At 42.8% G+C, this 27,446-nt stretch overlaps 1 long non-coding RNA gene across 2 annotated transcripts in view; it reads right to left on the bottom strand.

Moving 5' to 3' along the window:
* LOC119537669 overlaps nucleotides 1-27,446 on the bottom strand; it is a 74,855-nt gene that overhangs the window by 20,890 nt on the left and 26,519 nt on the right. The window contains exon 2 of one of the 2 annotated variants that reach the window (XR_005217453.1): nucleotides 2,009-2,259. The exons of the other annotated variant lie outside the window; for it this stretch is intronic. This is a non-coding gene — a long non-coding RNA (uncharacterized LOC119537669). The remainder of the gene's footprint in view (nucleotides 1-2,008; nucleotides 2,260-27,446) is intronic. 2 annotated transcript variants of the gene reach the window in all.

Genomic DNA, 27,446 nt, shown 5'->3' with positions numbered 1-27,446 from the left:
AAGCTCCCCTTTTGTTCTAGGACAGCTTTTCTTTGCCTTGGTAAGCTGTTCCAAAACGAGAGCTTTTCACACGTCTCGATAAAATCAAAAGTTGGGAAAGATCATCTTTTTTTAATGATTGCGGCCCTCTCCTATTACTTTCCTAGCAGCGTGGCCTTTCATCTTTCCTCGGGTTCAATACAAACGGGCTTGGATCTAGTGGAGAAATAGGAAGAAGGAGCTAACCACAGGGCTTCAGGCTGGATGCTTTTCATTCAAAGGATGAAGACGCCAGTTGCTTGGGAGATTTGTGTAATTAAAGAAGCCAGAATGTGGGGGAAAAAAAAAAAAAGACTGGGGTGGTGGGGGGTGAGGAAGCCTGCCTGCGGGATAAGGGGTGGTGGGCCATGCATGGAGGCGGTGAGCAGTGAGCTAAAAAGGATTCACAGCCTGGGTCATGGGGAAATGAACCAAACTGCTCCTTTGCTTCTTAAGGAAATTATCATTTCACCTTGACTCTGTCTTCTCTCTGACCAGTGAGAGGAAAAAAGGCTGGCAATCTGCATTTAAATGGAATGATTTCAGGAAAGCCAGAGTGGAGTGGCAGCTCTTTACCCCTCCCCAGAAGGAGAAAGCCTCAAATGCATTAAAATTAACAGCTGCTCTGGGCAACTGCAGTGGGCAACTTTCCCTGTTGGCTCTGGCCAGGTTGGGGCACTGGTCTCTGGGATTTGGTTTCAGGGATGGAGAAGGGCCTTTGCTAAAGGAAGAGTCTCCTCTACTGATGGAATACTGCCTGGAATCCTACTATCCTATTTCACTGACCTTCTTCCCATGTCATCTGATCTGTTTCTCAAATACAAATGTCCCAGGAGAAGAGGTAAAGCGGTAACCTGTTGTTAGGGTACGCACCTGCAGATGACTGGGGGCTTTGGGAAGAGGTCTTCATTCCTTTAACAAATGTTTTTAAAGCACGATTACCAGCCAGGCACTGTTCTCATCCCTGAGAATAGATCCTTGGTCTAAAGAAATTCACAGTGGCTGTGTTGGCTGCTCAGAGAGGTCAGAAGCCACAAAATGGAGAAAGGAAGAATTCAAAAGCTCTATAGAAGAGCAGGAGGGTGAAAAAAGGAGCAGAGGGACACTGAAGACACACTTTTATGACATTTTAATGATTTCCTACTTTTGTCGCAGGCTAGTCCTCGCTCTAATAAATGACTCCCTGTTTGACTTCTGGGAACAAAAGTCACCTCTGTCCTTATCCTTGTTGTCACTGAAAAGAGAACAAGGAAGGGACAAGGAACTTTTAACACACACACCCGGCAGGGTTTTTTGTTTTTTTTTCCCCACTACCACTCCCTACCCTCACCTCCAAACCCCTCAGGCCTGATTTGCTGCTAAAACCAAAGATCCATCCTCTTATCGAAATTTCCCCTCCATCCTGCTTGGTCAGCACTGAAGGATGGAGGAATGTGCCTTTTCATTAAAATCATTTCTATTTCTGACAGGCCCTGGGGGTCACTGGGATGGAAGCCCCACTCCAGCGCTGAAGGGACCTCCTGCCAAGTCAGCCCAGTAATTACTTTTGTTGCTGGCACTTGGCCTGGGAACCAGGGAGACTTCCCAAGCCCATCCCATTGTGCTGGATCCCATGGGAAGTCTCTGCAGGGGAGGGAGTGGGGGGAGATGGGGCAGGCAAGCGAACAGCTTGATGGTGAGTGGGTACTGGGTGCAAGGAAGAAAGGGCCAGCAAGTCCAGGAGAGAGCACTTCAAGCAGAGAAGGGTGAGGTGGTGGGCTGCCGTGGGCTTGTGTGAAGGAGCCCTGGTCAGCTCCCCATCCCAGAGGAGGTGAAGTAGCGCTCACTGGGGAGGGTCTCTGCAAGCCTGGAAACACACACAAAGCAGAACTTCCTTAACAGGACATGCTCTTCATATCACTGCACCATCTGTGTAGATACGATCTGTATTCTATTTCTTTCTTTCTGAGAAATTAACTCTGGAATCTGGCTTTGCTCAGATTTTGCTCACCTTTTAGAGGTGTCACACGAGCTTCAGGGACAAAAGGCTCATTGAGGGGTCCTTGTCAGAGGATGGCAGAGTGGTTGGCAACAGGTGTAGAAATGGAGGGTCCCTGGAAAGTGGCCGTCCTTTCACCTCGCCATCACGTGGGACACTGAAAGTCTTGAGGATTTGTCAGGTGGCTTAGTGAGGTGGACCATCGCATGACTCAACAGCCAGGCTGGGACGGTTCTCATATTGAGGTAAAAGTTGGACTGGACCTGCATTCAGGTAGGGAAGTTCCTTATTACTTTTATTTTACAGCTGAGGAAGTAAGATCCCAAGCAGGGACAGGATTTTCCCAAAACCCCTCAGGGGGAGAAGGGGGTGCTAGAATCTGTCTCCTGCCCCATAATGCAGGGATTCTACGAGGCCTCCACTTCCCTGATTAGGCAATTAGGGCCTAGATAAATAAGAAAGGATGGAGCAAGATGCCACACCTGCTTAAGAAGCCATGTGCAGTTTCCTGGGAGAAAGAAGTAGGGGCTGTGCAGCTGGGGGTGTGGTGGTTAATTTCATGTGTCAACTTGGCGAGGTTGTGGTATCCAGTTGTTCGGTCAAGCAAGCACTGTCTTAAATGTTACTGTGAGAGTATTTCTTAGAAGGATTTATATCACCAGTCAGTCGATTGCATCTACAACTGGCTGACTGCATCTACAATCAACAAAGGAGATTGCCCTCAGCAGGGAGGGAAGTCTCCTCATCCTGTCAGTTGGAGGTCTTAAAACAAGAACTGAGGATTTCAAAATTCGGAAAGAATGTTTGCCTTTTCTTCAGGCAGCCAGCTTCTTCTGGGGGATCAATTACACCTTCATCAGTTTCCAGCTTGTGACCTGCCCTACAGAATTTGGACTTGCCAATTCCCATGGTAGTGTGAGCCAATTCCTGTAATTGCTATAATAAATCTCTTAATATTTATATATATGGAGAGAGAAATAGATGAAGATAGATATAGGTATAGGTTTAGGTATAGGTATAGGTATAGAAATAGATAAATCCTATTGGTTCTGCTTCTCCTGAGAACCCTAACTACTGTGGGGGTGATGCCACAGACCAAGGTCCCATGCCCTCTGGCTCCTCGACTTCCTGCTCACCCTCCACAGATACACCAGGAAGGCCCCATGTCAAATCCATCAGACAAATCAGTCCGTCCAATTGGTCAGACCAATCAGTCAGGGTCAGCCTCATCTAAGAGACTCACACGGTGTCAGATAAAAACAAACCTGGACTTAGGTAGGGAGAGATTTTGTTCAGAAGAAAGACAACTACGATAGGGAGAATGCTGTGATCTCACAAATCTGTAAGTATCTCAAAATCAGGCAGAAAAGGGTTTTTCTTCTATAGGGTAAGGAGGGACAAGCAGAGATAAGCAGAATCTTCCGAGGGTCCCCTGGACAAGCCAGGGGAAATGACCAGTGGGGTCTGACAAGAAGTGCCTGGCTGAGGTCAGCCGATTCCCAGGAGGAGCTGATTCGGGGAGCACCGCCCCTCCTGAGCACCTGTTCAGGCTCCCGGACAAACAAAATTCAGGGGTCTGACTAATGTTTGGTCAAGACAAAGTAGAGAGTGAGAAACAGACATCTGGGAGCACCTGGTCAGGAGCTTCCAAAGCAGCTTTTTCTTGGGGACCACAAAAAGCATTTTCTACAGTTGCTTCTTCGTCTCTAAGTCTTGATGCAGGTGCCAGAAACTCCTGGCAGCCGTGCCAGCTGCATTTACTCATTTACATGCTCGTTCATGTTGAGCACCCACTATGAGGTCCAGTGGGGGCTACAGAGCCCATGCCCGCCGGAGGCTTACTGCTCAGCAGAGGCAAGGACCTCCCCTCCTCTCCTCGGAGCTAGTGTGTGTGGAGCCCCAGTCACCATCCTTGCTGCTATGCACACATTATGTCCTGATGCCAAGGAAACCAACCAGGCAGGTACCAAATGGGTCCAGACTATGCGATTTGCCAAAGCTGGGACCCAAAGCCAGTTCTCTGCTCGTACTTAACCCCTGGGCTGGACAGATAACCCAGACCATGAGGCAGAAAGGGGAGAAGGGGCAGACAGAGAGAGCTGGGGCAGTTCTGAGGAAGGAGCCATCCTTCTGCTGCCCTAATCGCTGCCAGGTGGCTTTTGACAGCTGCTTCTGGATGCCCCACTCGCAAAGACAGACCTGTCATGTTGGATTGGTCCCTGTTTCCAAGAACAGGAAGTATTTCTCACTTCCTGGCTTCCATACCACAGGCTCTCTGTCTTCTGGAGGTGAGTAAACATTTAAACTGGGAGAGGGCTTAGAGATAATCTAGTTGACCAGTCCACTCCCATCCTGCCTCTCCACTCAACTTGACGGAAGGAAACTGAGGCTCATGTCAATTTCCCATCGTTCATAGCAGAGAAGGAAAGGGGAGGCCAGCTCTGGTTCCTTATTTCCCAACCCTCTGTTCTTTCCTCAGGTGAAGCTTTCCAGAGAAATACAAAGACCTTCTTAAGAGAGGGAGTCACTGGCTTTAACATCTGCCATCTATTAGGTCAAACTGGGGATAAAGAGAGAAGCACTGATTTAGGGGTCTTACCTCCTCCCCAAGCCTGATGTTCGCTGAACACCAGATTCTGGAAAACTGCCACTTAAAGGAAATCTCTTTTTGCTGATTACCTCTCTGCTTTATCCTAACCAACAGCTTTTATTGAATACACCCTGCTAAGCTAAAGGTCTCTAGAGAATTGATTGTACAATCCTTGCCCTCCTCTTCAAGGGCCTGGGTCTTCGGGAACACCTGGACTGGAATTTATCTAGATAGTCTGGTTTCCACAGTTGCTCTTCTCACCCCCATTCCTGAATGTGCAGTGAGGTGCAACTTGGGGCTATTCTAAGACTAACTGAATCTGGTCATCTGTGTGTGTTTGCGCGCATGTGTGAAATTAAATCTCTGCTGCCACGGGCTTTCCGAATGAGACCCAGGCCCATGCTGGATTTTGAGCTTGGAGAGGATGTGATCACGGGGATCAGAGGTTGCGGGAATGGCAGGGGGCAGGAAAGGGGTGGCTGTGGTAGAGATAGCATCTCCATCTGAAGAGCAGGACAGTGATTCACAGGCCGGTGAGTCTAGGGCCTGAGTCAGCAGAAGCCCTTTGTTTTATTGCACCCTGTGAAATTCAATCATTCCCAGGGCAGGCCTTTGCCCAGAAAGGGGGGAGATTCAGGCTCTTGTGAAGTTATGACTGAATTGCCGATTGCAGCAAATGAAAACTAATGGTCTTCCCATTTGTAAGGAGCACCTGCAAGGGGGACTCAGCCGTGCCAATGAGGGGTTTGTGGACAGGACAAGGGTTTCCATGAGCTTACGGGCACGGGAGATTCTCTTGGATACTTCAGGACAACTTGGCCTTTCTCTTGGTCTCTGATATTTCAAAGGGCAAATTTCTTACTGGAGTCCCTAATATTTCTTTTTTTTTTTTTTAAAGGCCGGAGTTTATTTTATTTCTGAGTCAGCTTGGGGGGAGGCAAGGAGAGGATACGTGAACTCAAGTTCGTCAGGAACTTCTTACCCCAGGGATAGCTTGTGGGTCTTTGTATAGGGGCAAAAATCACTTGATTATGGCCCAAAGCATCAGTGTCACTCTTCTGAGCTTTCTTTCTGGAAAGCTTGGAAACATTGCTGCCTTCCTTCAGCTGACGCTGCTGCCAAGGCTGGCCCAGTCTTTGTTTATTCCCTCTTAGAGAAGGGAGAAAGATAGCTGCACGCATTTAGGGGCAGTATAAATTTTCATCTTCAAATATCTCCATCTAAAATGCAAATACGACTTAGGCCAATGCCTCATCAGGCAGCACATTAGCTTGGCTTAATAGCAATCAACTGAGACTAAAGACGAGGCTTAGCATCCACAATAATGATATTATCTATCAGCTATTGAATAATTACTAAGTACCAGGCCCTATGCTAAGCTTTCTACAAACAATATCTTTCCCCCATTCTTTTTTTTTTTTAAATCCTCACCACAGCTCTGAGGCAGGTGTTGCATTTTACAAACCAAAAGGTTCAGCAATGTATCCAGGGCTGAGGAACAAAAAAGTACAGAATGGAGTCTAACCCAGGTGGTCTCGCCCTTTGCTACAGGTGCTGGGAGTTGCAGCAAATGTTGGGGAAAAGGGAACACAGGTCCAAGTGGAAATGGAAAGGAACTGGGGAGAGCTTAATGTGATTGAGCAATTGATGTCCCCAGAGTCTCAAAGACCCTGATTCAACTCTCCATCCATGAAAACATCTCCCTGGCTTTGTGTATCTTAGGCTATTCACCTGTCTCCGCTGTGCTATTTCCTTCTCTGGTAAATGGGGAGAATGACATCCCTTTCCACCCACCTGTCCTTCAGGTCTCTGCTAAGGGGTTCATGAAACCCCTCTTCATAGCCTCCTCTGACCTTACCCCCCACACCTCTTTCAACCTCTTTTGAAAGCTCATCGTATATATCATACTGTATTTTAGCACCCACTGGACTGCAACTCTTCAAAGGTAGGGAATATTTCCTGTCTACCATTTATTATATCCTTAGCACCTCATAAACATTGAATGAATGAATGAACAAATGAATGAATGAACAAATGAATGAATGAACTAACAATGAGGACTAAAATAACATGACTGCACAGAAGACATTCAAGAGATTAGCTCCATTCACGTGCTTGGCAATTTTGCCTGGGGTCAGCCCCAAGAGTGAGGCTCAGAATCACTGTGGAGTGCTCCAAAGGTGAGAAAACAGCCATCTAAAACAAAGAAAATGTTAAAAAAAAAAAAAAAATATATATATATATATATATATATATATATATATATATATATATATATATATATATTTCCCAGTGTTGGTCTCTCTGGCTTTTGGTCTAGGGCAGAAGCACCCACTGGCAATGTGGGACTCAAAAGTGTTAAGCTTCTTCAAGGCAATCACCATGTCTACTTCAGCCTTGCTCAGACAAGCCTTCCAGGAAGGCTGACTTGACTTTAGGAGGGGAGTTCCTCCTGGCGAGCACATGTCTCCCAGGATGCTAGCCTCATCCTTGCACCAGTGCTGGGGCCATGGAAGGAGAGTGGAGAGACCGCAGATTTTCTGTGAAAGGAATAACCAAGGTCCTGTGGTCAGTTGAGCACAGTCTCTAGGAAAGTGGATACAGGCAAGTTTGTGGGAAGGATCTAATCCACAGAGCTGTCTGGTTTAGACTCAGGCACTTTATGAAAAAAGGAGCCTACATATAGTATCCCAGGAAGGGGTTGGGGAGAGAGGCAAGGCAAAGACATGCTCTGATACCTCTGCCCTAGTGCAATGTGCACATCACCTTGATGTAAACAGAGCAACCACTTAAGCTTGAGAAGGACCAACTCCTTTCCAATTTCCCATCTCCTCCCAAGCGATTCTCCCTGTCCTCCAAACTAGCTCACCTCCACATCATATGCTTCCCATTGGGTGCCTCAACTACTCTACAAAGCCATATGTGGCAGTAATAACAGTAACAAAAACTAATGGAGATAGAAGTGTCAGACACTGATCTGGGCTCTCACTTGGAAGGAGGTAGGCAGTGTTTTATAATGAGGACACTGAGGCAGAGAGGTTCTTGGTCAAGATCACCCAGGAGGGGAAGCCTAGAAAGAAAGCCAGGCAGTCTGTTTCCAGATTCTTTGCTCCTTCCTACAGTACATGGTCCTGGGAGATAGAGGAGGAAATGGCAGGAAAGGGGCAGAGACGGTGGGTCAACAGGAAAATGAGAGTGCCAATGGTGGGCAGTGTGGGTCTGTGTAGAGTTACTCTTTGTGCCTTCAACCTCTCATTTACATGCATCTGTTTCTCCCACTCACAACCTAGTGTCATGCTTGCTAATGAGTGTGGTAGGTTGAATTAAGTGCCCATACATTCATGTGTTCTTAATCTTAATCCATGTCTCTATGGGTGTGGACCCATTGTAAATAGGGCCTTTGGAAGATGTTTTAGTTTAGGCATGACCCAGCTGAATGAGAATGGAGATAACTGGAGGCTTTATAAAGAGCAGGCTGAAGTCAGTGGGAACCAGGAAAAAGGAGAGGACATCTCCATGCAATGGGAAAGTCAAGGAACCCCAAGGATTTTCCAGCACATTAGCATCAAAATGCTACCAACCTCAGGAGGAAGCAAGCCTTGTAGCCTCCAAAACAGTGAGATAATAAACTTCCATTGTTCAAGCCAAATCATCATGTGGCATTCATCATAGGATTCTGGGGCGCTAAGACAGTGGGCGTGATATCAGAGACATTCTTTGCTTGTGGAAGGCGGCGGATAGTGTGCTCTGTCCTCCAACTAAACATCAAAACTATTCCCTCATCCAGCAAGACCAGTGGGTACACCCCTCTGCCAGTCAGTCTGTAGGTTCTTCAAAGAACACAGGAGGTGAGTCAGTTTCCTAGGGCTGTTGTATCAAAGTGCCACAAATCAGATGGCTTGAAACGTCAGAAATTAGTTATCTCACGGTTCTGAAGATGAGAAGTTCAAAATCAAGGTTTGGGCAGGGTACTCTCCCTCTGAAACCTGTAGTAGGAATATGTCCCATGCCCCTCTCCTGGCTTCTGGTGGTGGCCAGCAAACCTTGGCATTTCTTGGTGGCATAACTCAATCTCTACTTCCATTGGGTCCGTCTCTTCACATGGCGTCCTCCCCTCCAGTGTCTGTCTGTCTGTCTATGCCCAAGTTTCCTCTTCTTATAACAGTGCCAGTCGTATTGGATTGAGGTCCACCCTAATGCAGTTTGGCCCCGTCTTAATTAATAACATTGTCAAAGATCCTATTTCCACATAAGGTCATTTTCACAGGATGGAGAGGAGAGTCTGTGTTCAAAAGACTTACACATCTTTCTCGGGGGGACTCAGTTCAACCCATAACATCTACCTTTCTCCCCTCTACAGGCAGACACACATAATTCCCACCCTCTACCTTAGGTCCTGCCATAAACAACAACACTTGTCCTCACCAGGGGATGGCCGTGTCCCCCGCGCTACCGAGACATCTCTCCTTCCTGTGACCTTCCTGCCTGCATTGGCTTTTGACATCCAGGCAGATATTTTTCAAACCACTTTTGTTTTTTACTGAACAAAGAATTAAAAAGATGTTCCTGTCACTGTTCACTGTGCTGTTCCTTCCTGCTATTAGCTCTGCTAAGATGCACCCAAAGAAAAGAAAATACAATTGCTTGCAATTAGCAATGGAAATTATTAATAGGAGCAAGAGATCTAATCCATTCTACAAGTAATTCTGTAGTGATTTTAGTAATTGATAGTAATTAAACACTAATTAATTCATTTCCTATGTAATGTATTTACTTTATTTATGGGTATTCACTTTAATTACATTTGTTTGCATTACTCGGGTTAAGTAATACAAATTTGCTCTCTTTTCTGAAAATATTTATTTGGGCTTCTTGAAGTCATTCTTTGAGAACGTGTGGGAATAAAGACTAATTGCCTCCAATTGCAGCTAAGTACATTGATTTCTCACTTTGAAATATGGGGCTAATGGAAGGTGAGGCTTTGATGCCTACTGGAGTTGGGCCTCTCCTTCTTGCCCCTCATTTTGGTCCAGACATCTGGTAAACTGTTTCTCTGAGGTCTTCCCACAGAAGATCAGAATATAAGTTCCATATGGACCTGAAATGTTACGACTAAAAATTCCATCTTTGGACCTCATTTTGGAATGAGGATGATGACCCTAGATTAACATGGCAGATGTGTGTCTGTTCTTTAGATTAAGCGGTTGTTAGTTATTTAATTAGGAGATAAAAAGCACAGTCTACCAGGACTGGAAGTGAAGTATAAGGCTGTCTGGCCACCCCCTGAACTGATGCTCACAGTTCTCTACAAACTGGCTGTGTGACCTGTCTTCGGACAGTTCCCCTGAAAGGGTGCACCCTTCCAATGTTTCACCTCTGGGCAGCTCCCACTATTTGAAATTCTTCCTCCTACTGAGCTGAAATCTGTCACTTGAAAGTATCTTCTACCCTTCCAATCTCTCACCCCCAACTGTCTGCTCCCAGGGCCATCGAGAGTAAGTCCAATCACTTTTCCACAGGTCAGCCCATTGGACACTTCATAGCTAACAGGTGACACCAAACACTCCAATTCTACCATTCCCATGTAGAATATGTTTGCATGCCTTCAGCATCCTCTTTGCTGAAGGGAATCTAGCCTGTTTCCATCTGCCCTAAAGTAAGTGATGGCTATGGCCTGACTATCACAAAGAAAAAATGGAAATGACCTTCCACAGTCAAGATTTCTGTATTTGAAAAAAGAGTGCATTAACCTGGGTGGGTAAATAACAATAATGACTCATTTTGCTTGTTGGATCCTGCTAGGGGCAACAGGCAGTGGACTGAGTCTTTCTGGGGTCTTTTTTGAATAATGGGTAGGTCAAAAGAGATGCAAGAGAATAACAGGCCATGGAAATCCTAGCCCTGGCATCATCTACACAGACAGAGAAGTTTCTCAGTGTCTCGGCTTGACTCATTATGCCTCCCTTATACACAAGCCCAGCCAAGAGAAAAGGTGAAGAGGGGCCTACAAGGACACAGAATATGTAGGATGAGAATGGAAAGCAGGTCTACACTCATGATGAATTATTTCTGCACCAAAGTTGCCCATCAAGCCCCCATCATTCCAGACCCCAAGCCTCACCTTCATCCTGAGAAGGACAGGGAGACCAAGTAAGAGAGCAGTAGTTGAAGTAGGAATGGACAGGAAAGTTGGGGTTTGCCCATTCTTAGAAGTCCAGTGTTGAACGCCTGTGTGACATGCAATGACAAAAGGATAAATCTCACATATACTCAATTCCTATACTTTGGGACTTCCCCATAATTCTGAGTCTGTATATGTTATATCCTTTTTGCTCTGGAGCAATGGAGAGATTAATTGGTCTGGACAAAGACTGAATGAGAAGTCAAGGCCATGCAGCAGGCTCACTGCCCATTCACTGGCCTGCAGAACCAATGAATCCCTGCCCCTCAAAGCTGGGGCACAATCTGGAGGAAGAGGATAGAGCTGCTGCCAGGTGTAACTTCTGGCCATTCACCTTCCCAAGGAGGGTGTTCTGGTTTGCTAATGCTGCTTTTTCGCAAAACACCAGAGATGGATTGGCTTTTATAAAGGGGGTTTATTTGGTTACGCAGTTACAGTCTTAAGGCCATAAAGTGTCCAAGGTAACACATCAGCAATCGAGTACCTTCACTGAAGGATGGCCATTGACGTCGGAAAACCTCTGTTAGCTGGGAAGTCACGTGGCTGATGTCTGTTACAGAGTTCTGATTTCAAAATGGCTTTCCCCCAGGATGTTCCTCTCTCAGCTCCTGTGTGTTCTTCCAAGTGTCCCTCTTGGCTGTAGCAAACTTACTGCTTCTGTCTGAGTTTATATAGTGCTCTAGTAAACTAATGAAGGCCCACACTGAATGTGGCCCTGCCACACCTCCATGGAAATTATCCAATCAGAGTCATCACCCACCATTGAGTGAATCACATCTCCATGGAAACACTCAAAGAATTACAATCTAATCAACACTAATAGCCTGCTCACACAAGATTGCATCAAAGGTAACAGTGTTTTGTGGGACATGATACATTCAAAGTGGCACAGAGGGCAAGCAGTGGTGGAAATAGCCACACAACCAAATTATTAAAGAATTGTAGTTGGAGTTTGAACTGCTAAAAGAGCTATCTCAGAGAAGGGTTTGGGGCATCGTCATGGAAGAAAGCCCTTCCTGGCCTAGGGAAACGTGCACATCCATTTTATGGAAGACATCGGATGTACAAAGGAGAAGGCTAATAGGAATGACCATCATTTCTTTCCAGGGTTTATCAAACCACTTCTCCAGTGGGAAACAAAACCTAAACTTCCAATGCCCCCTGTTTTTGTTACATTCTATTAGATAACTCCTGTCTATCATTTGAAATACAACTGCCAAGGGAAGGATTTCCTGCTAGGTAAAATTGAAAGTATCAGTACTATGGAGGTGGGTGCATTTTAATGAAAATTGTGTGCGTGTGTGTCTGTGGTGTGTGCACACCATCTAGAGATGCACAGAGGTGTGAGGGCTGCTTTCATCAGCATGCGGCCCAGGATTTGCATCTGCTAATCAGTTCGGGATCCAGAAAAGTAGCTTCTGATAGAAGAATTCCATTACTAGTCAGCCGGCTGTGAAATACTGTACCTGTTCCATACCTTACAAAGAAAGGCCTGCTTTCACCTCCTACACACACGCGCGCGCACACACACACCATGTGACCCTGGCATGCCACAAGGGAAATCAGCTAAGAATTCATGATCAAAAGTCCCTGGAGGGGGAAAAAAATCAAGGTTCTTTGAATTTAGTTTTTCTATGAACTGGAATGAGAAATCCATGAGATTTCAAGACCAGAATCTTCAACATGCTGTTTTGTAATTAAAAAGCAAGAAAAAAGAAGGCAGGGAGGGAGCGAGGGAGGAAAAGAGAGAGGGAAAGAAGATTCTTGCAGATCCAGAGGTGTGTGTGCTCAATAAATAGATGTTAAATTAAAAAGGACAATTATGGGGATAAAGGGCACATGACCAAGATATCGGCCAAAGCATCTCACCCCCTTTTCCTCTCTCATCCGTTTGCCTGGTGGTTCATCTCAGATTCATTCCTCACTGGGACTTAGCTCTGAGAATTCAATGCTAACTAAACTTTAAGAAAATGAGAGGTTGAAGGAGAAATGATATCAGTTGGAATATTATGGAATAAAAATATTGGGACATGATTGAGAATTAATTCTGTCTTCCTATTAATGATCCTTTGCCTTGATTTCTTGACTAAATTTATGTAAGGGAGTCCCTATCCCAGAGAAACAAGTGGTATCCGGCCACCCCTATTTCGAGGGAATAACTCAAATATGCACAAGCCACCCCCAACATTGGGCATATGTGCTGGCACAAGCTTTGTATTCTGGTCAGCTTTCTGTTCAAAGTGAATTTCATAATCAAGGGCCTAATTACTGAAAGGCTCGCACTGACATGAGAAAAAAAACTGGGGCCAAGCAAGTGACCCAGCAATTCTGCACCTAGAGAAAGACTAAGAGCCTAAAATGAAGCGAAATTAGCTGAGGGTGCCAGACAGAATCTAATCAAGGTTCAGAACCCAAGTAAAGGGCTTGAGAAATCAGCACAACCATCAAATAAATATTCAGTTGGATATATGTCTGTTCTGATATATTGTGATTCTGCTTTTTCTTGTCTTCCCGTTAACGCATTCATCCCTCTTCTTTCCTATTTCCTGCATCCCCTCCAAACACTGAGATGTCCCTCCACGTGCCACCATTTGCAAGGGCCCATGTTAGTGCAACACTTTCACCTACAAAACCAGCTGTTTATCTATCCTGTGCTTTGCTGTTTTCCCTGGTTTTTGAAATTATTGATCATCTTCTCTTACCCTGGTTGCTGAGATATTATCTTTCCTTCTTTCTTCCAACTCTGTGTAACTGAACGTATCAGTAATCTGGATGCATGTGCATTTTAAGGTGAATTGTGTGTGCGTGCTCACACTAGCTAGGAATACACAGATGTATTTCTGCCTCCTCTTCTCCCCCTTTTCCCTCTTCCTGAATATAAATATTTACCTCCCACCAGCCCTTAAATGCTTCCCTATGTGTTCTCCCATAACAATTCCATTCACTTACAAGGCTTCAGCTATCACCTCTATAAATATAATTTTTTAATTTAAATTCAGTCCTAAACTCACCCCCAAGTGCCACTTCCAAACATCCAATGGCTTGCTGAACTCCTCCATCTAGACCTTCCCACCAGTACTTTATGCTCAACATATCCAAAACTGAACTCACCATTCCTCCTCTACCCTATCTAAAAGGAAATGAGCTTCTCAGCCTATATTCCCTGTTTCTGTTATGTCACCTCCATCATCCCAGACCCCAAACCCTCATTGTCATCCTTCCCCTTACCCACTGTGGCTCATTCATTTTTGAGCTTTGTCAATGTTAACTCCAGGATATTGCCTTTCTCCACTTCTTGGCCACCACCCCAATTCAGACACCTATTATCTTTCTTCAGGATTACTGTAAGAGCCTCTGAATGGCTTTTGGGTGCCTCCAGTCTTTCCCATCTCTAATTTGCCTTACAAATCCTTGCCAGAATGATGGCCCTAAATCACTGCTCTGGTCATCTTACCTGCTTAAAAATCAGCGTCTCCTGATTTGCCAGGTACAAAATTAAAACTCCTTAATCTGCAGCTATAACCTTGCGAAGCCGAACATAAACTCTCCCACTGAGCCCTTTGTCCAGCCTGTCTGGTTCAGCCAGTCTGAACCACTTGGTATTGCTGTGTGCTCATATTTTCATCTCTGTACCTTTGTCCATCAGGCCCATTTCCCCAGGTGCAAATGCCATCTCCTCCTACAGGTTTTCCCTGCTCTCTGGCTGAAAGCAAAGCGATAAACCTCTGCTCTCATTTTATCTGTGTCCTTCATGACCCTTGTCACTCACTGTCCACTTTGTCTTAAAGTTACCTGGTACTATCTCATCTCCTTTAGAAACTGTAAAAGTCCGTGTAAGCAAAGCCTATATCTTTAGTCTCACCCAATACTTAGCCTGGAGCCTTTAACCCACAGAAAGCTTCATATGCACTGAATTCTTGGGAGCATATCTGAATAAATACTGGTGAGTGGATGCTCAGACCAGCTCACAATACTGACAGCCAGGCATGGCAACAAAAATATAAAGCAATCAGGATTTACAGATCAACCACTTCTCCACGAATTTACAACGGGCCCATGGTGAACACCGTGGGTATATAGTTGTATGCCCACGTATGCCTATGCTTTAAAAGACAGAAAAATGTACTCTTTGAACAAATGAGTAATTAGACTTTTGCTCCAAGTACTGCCAGCCATCCTAGCACGGGCAGCTGAATGAAAGAAAATGAAAACATGGGTGTTTCTCTGAAAATGCTGGGTCTGATGAAAGAACTGAGCCACTGGGTCTGGAAGAGATCCATGTGCATTGACTAGATATGAGAGCAAACACTGAGAGCCAACCCAGGCTTGCTGCTGATGGGGTAAAGAAACCCAGCCCGAGAATGTGCTTGGAGGCGAGAACACTAAACTGAACCACCCAAATATACAGCAAATAGCATTGACACGGTGGGTGTGTAACTGTGTGAGTGTGAGTGTGTGAATGGGGTCAGGAAGAATGTGAGAATGACTGAATGAATGAATTCAGGGCACCCTGATAAATTCCCCCAAGGATAAAATCCAAAGCATCTGCTTCCAAGAGATAAACAGAAAGCTCTGCTCCTTAGAGGCCTGCCCAGTGGCTGAACACCACGCTAATCTCCTCTGCACCGGGGCCGGGCACCACAGCAAATGTGTGTTTAAAATTAAAAAAAAAAAAAAAAATGGAGGCAAAGAAGAGAGAATCTCACTAAAGGCAATAATGTGAATTCAAATACTCTTTGCAATTTGGATCAAAGCAACCAAAATTGATGTTGTTTCAAAGGGGGTAAAGGAGCAGAGAAACAGATTAGTTTGGCTGGCTAGATGAAGCAGAGTCCCTGGCAAAAGGGGTGTGGTTAGGCTAGCTGCCGGTGAGCGTAAAAAAGCCGTATATTTCCTGAACACCACGTAGGCAGAAGAGCTCTTTCCCATTTATTATGTCATTGGATCTTCCGAGCACCATAGCAAGCAGGTGGCACAGGTGCTAGCGTTCCCTCTCCATGGAGGAAGTTAACTGAGGCCCAAGAGATTCCCAAACTGGCTTCCAGTCTCCTTCATGCTCAACCCAAGGTTTCTCAAGGTTTAGTGTGTTTAGGAATAGCTGGACTTTGGACACTACATCCATGGGTGCTGGGTTTGAAAGAGTTGTCACAGTAAAAGCTTAACTATAAGCTCTTCTTTTGACAAGGATTCACTTAACTTACACCGCTAAAATTGTGAAACAAATGTCACCGGTAGAAACTAGTTAGGATGCAGTGGTCTTAACCCCCAGCTGTGTGATCAGCTGGAGGGGCTGTGCCTTCCCATGCCTTGGTTTCTCCACCTGTGCAAAATCAAAGCACTTCCTCTCTGTACCTCAGCTAGACCCCAGATGAAGGAGCCCAGGGAAGACTCCTTGTTTTGACTCGGCTATTGCAAAGCCCAACAAAGGTCCTGGAAGACTGAGATGCCAAAGGAAGCTCATTTGCACCATCGCACAAGGAAAACCCAACTCCTCACCTCCCTTCTAGAACCTAAATGCAGGTCCTCACCATCTCTGTCCCCCTTCTAGGGTAAGAGCCCACACAGGTGTCTTTACTTCAGTCCTTCCTGAGGGAAAAGGGACACACAAAAAGGAAGTGCACCTTACCCAGCATTCCAGAGCAAGCTGAAAACCAGCCCCCAGGTGCCTTGACTTCTGACCCACTGCTTCAGTGTTCAGAGTATAGAGAAAACTACCATTGCCTGTTCCCAGCTTCGCTGAAAGCCAGACCTGTTTGCATGATCTCTGAGACCATCTGGGAACCTGTTCTGGGTCCCTGGGCTGACCTCCAGATGCTTCCTGGACACACACGGTCCATAGGTTCGTCTTCCTCCCTACCCCACCCATACTTGGGCTGAGCTGCATGGGGTTCAGGCTGTGGGGGCCTTAGACCCCCCACGCTGCTTCCAGAGGTTATGCTTCAGCTCCCTGCCAACTGATTTTGCAGCAGCTCTGAGCAGAGCAGGCTGTCCTCAGTGGCTCACAGAGGAGGTGACAAAGAATGAGAACTCCTATATCTTCATTCTCCACTCCATGATCTGCTTCCCTGGCCTCACAGCCAGCCCCAAGTGCCCTTCAGAGACCGCAAACCTCCAGGAAAAATTAAACCCTCACCAAACACCCTTTAATTTTACCCACTTGGCTTAATGAAGGTTCCAGTATTAATGACCTCGAAGGCTTGCTGTCTGACAGTTCTTGCTGGTAACTAAACCCTGTGCTATTTTCCCCCCCTGCAGCCTGAAATCTCAAGCTTCGCCTCTAATCTTATTTTCTATTTCTGGGCTATATTGCATTAGCACCTTTTTATTTCTCCTGGCATGTTTGACAGTGAGTTCAGGCTAGTGAGAATCATCTCTTTGTGCTGGCAAATGGGGATTGCATCGGTTGTTTTAGAATAATGACTTATAGTTAAAATTACCCCCAGGATGTCATAATTACACAGTTGCAGCTTTCTTCTTTGACAAGGTGGAGAGGCGGGGCTGAGGGGGCCTAGCAGAAGTTGCTTGAGGTAGAAGGCAAAGGGGGTAAACAAATATATAACCAGGGACCCCCAGGAAGCACAGAGACAGAGAACAGAGGCCCAAGTCTATGAAATGATGTGATCAGGCAGGAAAGGGATGTTTGCTAGCCCCATCCGCTTTTCTTCTACCCATCCAGGATGAAGATGGAAGGGACAGCATCAACTTCACCAAAGGTGACAGATTTTCTGGATCCCCCCAAATCCTCCATCACCATGGATAAATATCACACCCTCTGGGAATCTACTGTAGTATCTAGAAATCACAAATGAAACTTCCCTTTGGCCTAACTCATTCCGCAAAAGGTCTTTGCTAGAAGGCAAATGTTATTTGGGAGGGGTCTCATCGTTAGCATTCATAATACATGCTAAGTAAATTCATGGGTGCTCTACCATGAATTTTTTAAACATTTGCTTTTATGATGGAATAAACCTTATTTTACCTGAACCACATCCTATGGAGCAGTAGGTATAGGGTGCAATGCCCACTCGGTCCTCCTCCGCAGCCCTCCACACAGGGGCCTGCATTGAGGAAGGGCTCTGAAGACTCTGGTTCCACAGCCATGGCTCTCTCCAAACTTCTAGCAGGGCACGAGGAGGGTGAGCTATGGAATTAATGGGTTTTGATCTCCAGAGACAGGAAAGGGAAATGGTTTAAAATGATGCCTCCTGCCAAGGTAGGAGATCAAAGGGGAAAGCCCTGGACACCTCCCGGGAAGAGTGAAGGTATTGGGCCAAAAAGGAGACTGCAGAGGTCAAGAGCAGAAATGAGACTGGGGCAGGATAAGCAGCCCCTAGGAAAGAGTGTGTCATGCCAAGGGGCAATAGGGCCAAGTGGGTGGGAAGGTAGGTGTGGAATCAGACCTGGGCAGATTACTTACCTCCCCTGTCACTCCGTTTTCTCATTTCTAAAACAGGAAAAACAGCAATCTCATTTGCAGAGCTTCTTGGAGAACTAAATATTGTTAATACAGGCACAGTGTTTAGAATAGCGTCTGGCATGGGGCTTGCCCTTAATAAGCAAATGCTTTTAATATTATTATTGTAATGTAGCTCTTGGTTTTAGGACTGCTCCCTCCCTGCCCAAGCCCCCAATTTGCTGTTATCTGGTTCTTCTCTGCAAGTCTCAGAAAGGCTGCATTCAACTGTAGCCCAGGCCCTGGGAATGGGAGTCAGGATATATTCCAGGGGAGTTATGGAAGCTGGACTTTTTGAGTCCTAAGAGGCCATACAGGGCTGGCAGGCAGCAGACTGGGAGCCTGAACGTGGCGAGTTGAGGCAGCAGCTCCCACCTGCATTTATTTTTCTGGAAGGTGAACAGGGAGCCCAGTGGGGTACTGAGAAGGCAGGCTGGGGCACACAAGCAAGACGAGTCTTTAAGTCCAACTTCCAATCTGTGTAATACCTTCCTCTGGGCCCAGGCACAAGGGAACAGGAAACTTGTTGGCCATCTTCTCTTTTTGTTTTCTTCTCCTTCAGAGAGACCTTGAGATCTCCCCAAGGTTTTGAAACAAAATTACATTTTTCTGCAACAGACTCAGCCTGCAGAAATGAGCCTATTCCACATCTCCCAGGATTGCCCACTGAGGGTCTGGCTGGAGCGAGAGTGCAGCAGGACACTTTTTAGATGATACTAATTAATATGAGGGTTATTGGGAAAGCAAATCTACTTTGTTTTCTTAATTAACACCTCTGGGCTGGCTTCTGGTCAACCAAAATGATGGCATAAGACCCAGTGATATTCCCCCACAGCATTGAACAACTAGAAAAAGCTGGCTTCTTAGAACCACCTTCCAAAGAGCTCCAAAAATCAATAAAAGGTTTCAGTAACTGCAGGAGGGGTGAATCAAGAAAGCACAGCTTTAAAAATGGTTGGAGAAGCTTGTGGGACCCTTGCCGACACCTCCTCCCTCCATAGCTTGGGGTGGTCCCAGCCTGTGCTTCTATTGTGGGTCTCTGGCCTGTTCTGGAGGGGCAGGGTGACCCCTATGCCCATACTGGGGTGTCTATATAACAGTGCCAATCTGTCAGGTGGCAGCCTGAGAGATGGAACCAGCAAACTCCTCTTGGTCTCTGTATTAGTTAGGGTTCTCCTTGGAAACAGAATCAATGAGAGATGTCTCTGATTATCATTTGTAAAAGTGACTCATGCAACTGCGGGAGCGCACGAGTCCAAATTCTGCAGAGCCATTAACAAGCTGTCAACTCCAAGGAAGACGTCCGACGAACTCCTCAGGAAACGAACTGGCAACCTCAACGAGCTCCCCAGGAAATGCTTCACTGAGCAGCCTAAGAAGAAGTGAAGTGAAGGTTCTCTAACCGTCTGGCTTATAAGCCTCCAACTGATCACCTGGACTAAATCCAGCCAATTGCATTCTCTCACTGTGGAAGCACGCTCCTTGATGAGTCATCAGTCAGCTGCAGTCAATTGACTGATGATCCGACAAACCAGCCCGTTGGTTTATCAACCAGCCTCAAATATCCTCACAGCAATCATCAGGCCAGTGCCCGCTTGACGAGACAGCTAGGCCACCTAGCCAAGTTGACACATGAACCCAACCATCACAGTTTCATCTCCCCATAACTTGCTCTGCAGGCAGAAGAAACTTGGAAACAGCTAAAGCAGTATAAGAAACAACGCAAAGCAACTTGGGGCAAAGGATTACATGCTTTAAGTCATACAATCAAGTATCCTAGAGAGAGGGAAAGTCTATATCATAGGGAGTGTAAGGAGCATTCAAATTCCTGTAAACAGGGAAATTCCTAAAGCAATGAGCAAACACAAGCCCAGGAAAAGACATGGGCTCAGAAAAGGCATAGAGGACCTTGAATTTTGCATTTGCCTTGGGATGATCTTCTGGATAGGAGGGTTACACACTGAAGGAGAGCACAAGCCAATGCACAGTTATTTGCAAAGACTGTGAAAGATGGTTTTGTTTTTGTTTTTGTTTTTATTTTTGCATTGCTTTGTTTTTGTGAACTCCTAAAACTAAAGGAAATCTCTGTCAAATCAATAGCTAGATGAAAACTCAAGATAAAAGACAGCTCAGGGACTAAATGCCAGAGTTAAGACTTGAAAATATTTTAAAAGTGCAAAAAAAGGTTATGAGAAAGAAAGAGAAAGAGGAAATGATGACCTTTCCAAGGAAAAAGATAAAAATCCAGAAACCATCAATGAAGAAAACCAGATTTTGGACATACCAAAGATTTTTTTTTAATGCTCCTCGATATGTTCAAGAAGAAGAAGAAGTACACAGAGAAAGAACTAAAGAATAACAGGAAAACAATGAATCAACAATATGAAACTCTCAGCGAAGAGACAGAAATTTTAAAAAGGAAGGAAGCAGAAATACTGGAGTTGAAGACTACCATAAATGAAATGAAAAATTCCCTAGAGGGTTTCAACAGCAGATTGGAGCTGACAGAAGGAAAACATGAATGAACTCAAAGTCAAGACAGCTTAAATGATTCCAGATAAGGAGCAGAAAGAATAAAGTTTAAGAAAAATTCAAACAGAGCCTAAGAGACCTCTGGAATACCATTAAAAATTCCAGTATATTCACTATGAGAGTCCTAGAAGGAGAAGAAAGAGAGAAAGGGGCCAAATGAATACTCAAAGACTTAGTGGCAGAAAGCTTCCCAAATTTAACATAATGCATGAATACGTACATTCAAGAAGCCCAATGAACCCCAAACAGGATAAACTTGAAAGGAATCACTTCAGATACATGGTAGTCAAACTGTCAAATGCCAAGAACAAGGAGAAAAAAAAGCTGCAAGAGAAAAGCAATATGTTATATACAAGGGAGTCTGGATTAGATTAAGTGCTGATTTTGAGTCAGAAATCATGTAGACAAGAAAGCAGAGGGATGAAATATTTAAAGTGCTGAAGAAAACAGTTGCCAAGTTGGAAATTTGTATACAGTGAGAATGTCTTTCAAAGTTGAGAGAGAGATTAAGACATTCCCTGATAAACAAAAGCAGACCTACCTACAAGCAATGCTAAAGGGCATTCTTCTAACTGAAAGGAAAGGACACTAAACAGTGGATCAAAGCAGCATAAAGAAGGAAAGATTTCCAGTAAAAGTAACTATATGGGTAGTTATAAATGTCAGTACTATTGTAGTGTATGGATGGATATGTAACTCCACTTTTTACTTCTTATAGATTATAAAATGCAAGTGCATGAGAAGTAGTGATAAATCCATGATTTTGGACATATAATATATAAAGATAAAATATGTAACAAGAACAGCACAAAGATGAAAGACAGAGGGAGATAGGAACAGTGTGCACGCTACTGAAGTTAAACTAGTATCAAATCAAACATGGATGTAATAGATTTAAGATATTCAATGTTAGCACCATTTTAACCACATGGAAAATAGGGAGAGAAATTGAAAGGGAGTCAAAATTGTACACTACTAAAAAATCAAAGAAATAAGAAAGTAGGAATTAGCAGATGAATTGAGGGGTAAAAAAGACCAAATAGACTTACAAAGACCAAATAGAAAAATGGCAGAAAGTACTCCATTATCAACGGTTCCTTCAAATGTAAAGGGATTAATTTCAATCAAAATGCAGAGATTTATAGAATGGATTTAAAAAAAAGCATGACCTTATTTACAAGAGACTCACCTTAAATTCAAAGACACAAGAAGGTTGAAAGTGAATGGATGAAAAAAAATTGGATTATCCAAATAGAAGCCAAAAGAGAGTTGAGTAGCTATGCTAATGTCAGATAGAATAGACTTAAAGTCAAAAACTGTTATGAGGGACAAAGAAGGTCACTATATATTGATAAAGAGGTCAATTTGACAAGAAGACATAACAATTATAAATGTATATGCACATAATGGCATAGCCCCAAAATATATGTAGCAAATATTGACAGTCTTGAAGAAAGACATTACATTAATAGTAGGAGACTTCAATACACCACTTTCGATAATGGATAGAACAACCAGACAGAAGATGAATACGGTAATAGAAGGCATGAATGATACTATAAACCAAGTAGAACTAACTCACATATATAGAACACTTCATCCAACAGCAGCAGAATGCATATTCTTTTCTGCTGCTCATGTATCGTTCTTCATGATAGACCATATGCTAGGTCATAAAACAAATCTTAAAAAATTCGACAATATTAAAATCGTACAATGTATCTTCTCTTAGCACAATGGACTGAGGCTAAATATCAATAACAGAAGGAGAACTGGAAAATTCAGGAATATGTGGAAATTAAACAAGGAATACTTAAACAACCCATGAGTCTAAGAAGAAATCACAAGGAAAATTAGGAAATATGTTGAGGCAAATGAAAATGAAAACACAACATACAAAAACTTATGGGATGCAGATCTAAAGTTTACATTAAAAAAGAAGAAGTATTTCAAACCAGAGATCTAACCTCAGAACAAGAGAATCTAGAAAAAGAAGAGCTAACAAACCCAAAACAAGTAGATGGAAGGAAAAGAAAATAGCAGAGATAAATGAAGTAGAGAATAAAAACACAGTAGAGAAAATCAACAAAACCAAAAGTTGTTCTTTTGAAAAGATCAATGAAATCTACAAACCTTAGCTACACTGACAAAGAAATAAAAAGAGAGGACACAACTAAAATCAGAAATGAAAAGAGGTCATTATTACCAACATCACAGAAATAGGAAGGATTATACGAAGATACCATGAATAACTGCATACCAACAAATTAAATAAGCTAGATGAAATGAAAAAATTTCTAGAAACACTAACTGCTCTGAATGAAGAATAAATAGAAGATCTGAGCAGATAGATAACAAGTAAAGATGTTGAATCACTAATCAAAACCTCTCAACGAAGAAATGACCAGGATGCAACAGCTTCATTGGTGAATTTACCAAACATTCTGAGAATTAACATCAACCCTGCTCAAACACTTCCAAAAAATTGAAACAGAGTGAACACTTTCTAACTCATTTTATAAGGCCAGCATCACCCTAATACCAAAGCCATATGAAGAAACCACAAAGAAAGAAAATTACAGACTGATACTCTTATAAATATAGACGCAAAAATCCTGATCAAAATACTAGCAAACTGAATCCAGCAGCACATTAAAAGAATTATACAGCTTGAACAAGTAGGATTTATCCCAGGTATGCAAGGATGATTCAACATAATAAGTCAATTAATATAATAAACCACATTAAAAGAGTGAAGGAAAAGAAAAACATATTTTCATCTCAATTGATGCAGAAAATGTATTTGACAAAATCCAGCACTCCTTCTTGATAAAAACACATGGGAATGTATAACACTTAGAAAACTAGGAATAGAAGGAAATATCCTCAGCATATATGAAAAACCCACTTCTACACCATATTCAATGGTAAAAGACTGAAAGATTTCCATCTAAGATCAGGAACAATCCATTTTGGATGCTCACTGTCACCACTGTTGTTCAACATTGTTCTGAAAGTTCTAACCAGGGCAATTAGGCAAGGAAAAGAAATAAAAGTCATTCAAATTGGAATGGAAAGAGTAAAACTTTCCATGTTTGCAGATGACACGACCCTATACGTAGAAAATACTGAAAAATCCACAACAAAGTTACTGGAACTAAGAAACAAAGTCAGCAAAGTGGCAAGGTACAATATCAACATGCTAAAATCAGCAGTGTTTCTATATACCAGTAATGAACACTATGAAGATGAATTCAAGAGAAAAGTCCATCTACAATAACAAGAGAATCAAATACCTAGGAATAAACGTAAGCAAGGGTATAAATGTCTAATACATGGAAAACTGCAAAATATTGCTAAAACAAAGCAAAGACTTAAAATAATGGAAGAACATTCCATGTCCATGGATTGGAAGAGTAAATATTGTCAAGATGTCATTTATACCCAAAGTCATTTACAGATTCAACACAATCCCAATCAAAATTCCAACAGCCTTCTTTGCAGAAGTGGAAAAGCCATTCATCAAATTTATATGTAAGGGTAATGAGCCCTGGATAGCCAAAAATATCTGGAAAAAGAAGAATGAAGTTGGAGGAATCATATGTTCTAATGTCAAAATTTATTACAAAACTACAGTAATCAAAACAGCATGATACCTGCACAAGGACAGAAATATAGACAATGGAATCAAACTGAGAGTTCAGAAATAAACCCTCACATCTGTGTCCAAGTGATTTTTGACAAGGCTGCCAAGTCTATTTAATTGGAAAAGAATACTCTTTTCAAGAAATTGTTCTGGGAAAACTGGATATCCACATGCAAAAGAATGAAAGTGGACCCCTACATCAAACCATATAAAAAATATTAACTCAAAATGGATCATATGCCTATATATAAGAACCAAAACTATAAAACTCCTAGAAGAAAACATAGGGAAGTATCTTCAGGACTTTTTGTTAGGCCATGGATTCTTAGACTTTACACCAAAAACATAGGAAACAAAAGAAAAAAATAGATAAATAGGACTCATCAAAATTGTAAAACTTTTTGTGCATCAAAGGACTTCATCACGAAAATTAAAAGACAACCTACAAAAAGTCATACACAAAAGGACAAATATTGTATTATCTCACTGATGTGAACTAATTATAATATGTAAACTCACAGACATAAAATTTAGAATATAGGTTAATAGGATATAGAATGAGGCTAAAGAATGGGAGCAGTTGCTTAATACAGGTGGAATGTTTAACTAGGTTGAACCTAAACATTTGGAAATGGATAGAGGTGACAGTAGCACATTATTGTGAGAATAATTAACAGTACTGAATGCTGTGTGAATATGGTGGAAATGGAAAGTTTAGAGTCACGTATGTCACATAAGAATGTATAACACGGTGACTCTTGTGGACAATGACTGTGATTAACTGTACAAATATTAAAAAGTTCTTTCATAAACTAGAATATACAACACTACCACAAGGAGTTAATAATCGAGGAATAGATGGGGAAAAGGTACCTATTGAAAACTATGGACTTCAGTTAAAAGTAATTGAAAACTGTGGACTTCAGTTAAAAGTAATATTTTAATATTCTTTCATCAACAGTAACAAATGTGCCACACCAATACTATGGGTCAGTAATGGGGGGGAATAAATGGAGGATTTGTGTTTTCATTTTTGTTTTTATTTCTGTTCTGAAGTAATGAAAATATTCTAAAATTGATCATGGGGATGTATGTAGAACTACACAATGATACTGTGAGCCAGTGATTGTATACTTTGGATGGTTTGTATGGTATGTGAATATATCTCAATAAATTGCATTTTTTTAAAAAAAGACAACCTACAGGATGGGAGAAAATATTTGGAAACCTCACATATGATAAGGGTTTACTATCCAGAATAGATTAAGATATTCTTCAATTCAACAACAAAAAGACAAACAACTCAATTCACAAATGGGCAAATGACTTGAATAGACATTTCTCCAAAAAAGATATTCAAATGGCCAAAAAGCTCATGAAAAAATGCTCAATATCATTAGCCATTACGGAGATGCAAATCAAAACCACCAGGTACCATTTCACACCCACTAGAATGGCTATTATTCAAAAGCAGAATAACAAGTACTGAAAAGGATGTGGAAAAATAGGAACATCATTCATTGCTGGTGGGAATGTAAAATGGTGCAGCCACTGTGGAAAGCAGTTTGGCAGTTCCTCAGGAAGCTAAGTGTAGAATTACCATATGATTCGGCAATCCCACTTCTAGGAATATACCCCATAGAATAGAAAGCAGAGACTCAAATATTTGAACATCGATGTTCATAGCAGCATCATTCACAATTGCCAAAAGATGGAAGCAATCCAAGTGATTCAGCAGATGAATGGATATACAAAATGTGAAATATACATACAATGGAACACTAGTTTGCATTAAAAAGGAATGAAGTTCTGATACATGCGACAACATGGATGAGCCTTGAAGACATCATGTTGCATGAAATAAACCAGATACAAAAGGACAAATATTGTATGATCTGTTGATATGAACTAATTAGAATAAGAAAATTCATGGTGTCAGAAACTAGTATACAGGTTATGAGGGTCTGGGGTGAGGGTTGGAAATAGGCACTTCATGCTTAATTGGTAGAGAATTTCTGTTTGTGGTGATGGAAAATGTTTAGTAATGGATAGCGGTGGTGATAGCTCAACTTGTGAATGTAATCAACACCACTGAGTTATATATTTGAATGTGGTTAGAAGGGGGAATTTTAGATTATGCATATATTACTGGAATAAAAACTTTTGAAAAATTCATAGGATTATACAGCACAAACAATGAATCCTAATGTAAACTATGGACAATAATTAATATTAAAATCATAATGATATTTTTTCATCAATTGTAACAAAAGTACCACACTCATGCAAAGTGTTTTTAACAGAGAAAACTATGTGCATAAGGGATGGTATATGGGAACTCTGTATTTTTCATTATTTTTCTGTAAACCTTGATTTCTCTAATTATTAAAAAAAAAAAGGAAAAAATGTAAGGCACCTGAGAGGCTGCACTAGCTGGTAGGGGTGGGATTACATGGTTTGGGCAGGCCTCTGTGATAGGGCACCTGGTTCACATAATAAGTACCTTCTCCTTCCCAGGGCCAGTCTGTCACCTGCACACCTGACTCAGGTTCCACCAGCTCTCATGCTCTCATGATCAGCTCTGAAGGAGAAAAAGAAGCAGTGTGATCTCCTGCAAGGAACCAGAAGACATATGTCCCAAGCCAGCTTTATCCTTTACTGCTCATGCTACATCCATAAAATCCTCAACTGTTAGAATCATATTTCTGCCCAACTCCCAAGCTTGTAATGAGGAAGAACTACGATAATGGATAGTAAAGAGCCTTCTAAACCCCAACGCACAGCACAAAAGTGATAATTAGGATGACATTTGGAGACACGAGAAGAGTGGAAAATCAGATCCATCCATGCCATGATATCCCATAGAATTCTCAGAGGTGTAAGAGGAGTCGTCGTCTAAAGTGGACTGTGGGTTAGCCTTGCCCTGTATTTGTCTAGGGACAGCTCTGGGAGTGTGGTATTAGGGACAACACCACTCCAGGTCTGCCCAGGTCATCTTCTGACAGTGTGGACACTGTGCCCGCGAAGGCCTCCCCAAGGCCCACCCCA

The sequence above is a fragment of the Choloepus didactylus genome, chromosome 6 (genome assembly GCF_015220235.1).
Source record: "Choloepus didactylus isolate mChoDid1 chromosome 6, mChoDid1.pri, whole genome shotgun sequence".
Classification (NCBI taxonomy): Eukaryota; Metazoa; Chordata; class Mammalia; order Pilosa; family Megalonychidae; genus Choloepus; species Choloepus didactylus.
Note: the sequence above shows the minus strand (reverse complement) of the source record. Positions and strands in the feature narration are given on the sequence as shown.